Source organism: Capsicum annuum, chromosome 2 (genome assembly GCF_002878395.1).
Source record: "Capsicum annuum cultivar UCD-10X-F1 chromosome 2, UCD10Xv1.1, whole genome shotgun sequence".
NCBI classification, from domain to species: Eukaryota; Viridiplantae; Streptophyta; class Magnoliopsida; order Solanales; family Solanaceae; genus Capsicum; species Capsicum annuum.
In genome coordinates, this window is record NC_061112.1 from 117,827,936 (window position 1) to 117,829,488 (window position 1,553).

Below are 1,553 nucleotides of genomic sequence, written 5' to 3' on the forward strand. Positions count from 1 at the left end.
GATTTTTGATTATCTTTATCATTTATGTCAATACTTATTATTGAGTATATACTTTCTGTATCGGACATATATTCATCTACGTTTAATAAAGTTTCTTGGAAATCTTCTATTAATTGAGAATTTCTAGTTCTATTATTATTTCTCTTAGGACATACGTTGGCTAGATGGTCTATACTGCCACACGTATAACATTCTAGTTTATTTTTATAATTTCTGTCGTTTCTATATTTTCTAACATGTCGATCTCTATTTAACCAAGGTTTTTTAGCCTTTGACTTTCTTAAGAAGTATTGTTTTCTACTATATGGTTTCTAATTATTTCTTTTCTTATACTTTTTATGTTGTTTCTGATCATAATTTTGAGTTGTGTATATAACAGATTTACAGAAATTCATTTCATTTCTTTTCAATTGTTTTTGTATTTGTATGTTTGTACATTTTTCTGTTAATATATCCATTATATGTTGTGTCCTATGTCCTATTGTCCATTTTAAATTTGGGTTAGCAACTACCCCATCTCTCTTATACCATCTTTCTTCTATTTCTCTTCCTAAGGCTCCTGGTAATTTATTAAACAATTTTTTACCTAATTCTTCATTAAATGTATTTCCACTGACAGTACAATAATAGAAGTAGTCTTGTAGGAATTTCTTTATATATACCCAATGTGAAATGCTTAATTGTTCTAGTTTTATTAATGCTTCCGGGCTAATAATCTACTATTTGGATCTTTTCCTGTTAATAACATATGCATTTTATTTGTAAAATTATATGGATTTGGTCCCATACTTAATAGAACCTGGAAGTCATATGGGCAGTTTGTCTTAAAACTTTCCCATGTAGTTTTTGCAGATTCTCCTAAAAGGTTTCTAAATATTTATACATTGTTTCTGTATCTGTTTCTGTATAATGTCTTAAGTAATCTGCAGCTACTATTCCTTTCCATAAGTCTATTACTGTATCCCACATTTGGGGATCATGAGCTGCTATATTTAAAATTTTACCTTTACTAACCCCTTCTTGTAGTTTAATTGGTTCTTCTATTGGCATTCGTTTACCTGCTGGTTTTATATGATCTCCCCTAAGTTCGGTATCTGAGTTTATCCTAATTGCTGGTCTTCTAGGTACATTACCTGTACTATAATCTATTGGCTGAGGATTAGGGTTTGTTTGTTGGAACGGGCTAGCACTCGAGGAACTAGTTGGTTCCAATTCTGCTAGTTCTTTATAGCTGATAGTAGAACTCAATATAGAAAGGGTGTCTTCGTCTCTTCTTTCGAGATTCGTTTTGTTGTTTCTATATCCTAAATTATCGTTTCTTTCTGAGCAGTTTTTGAAATGTTCTACACATTCTTCAATTTTCATATCGGCTTTCTGACATACTTTACAATATGTTCTTAATCTTGCCCCAGTACAACTAATTTATAAAATATATACACATATATACATTAAATATTCACGTTTATAGATGATATATAAGCAAATATACGCACCATTATATATATATGTACTCTTTTAAATAAACATATACTACAATATATATATATATATAT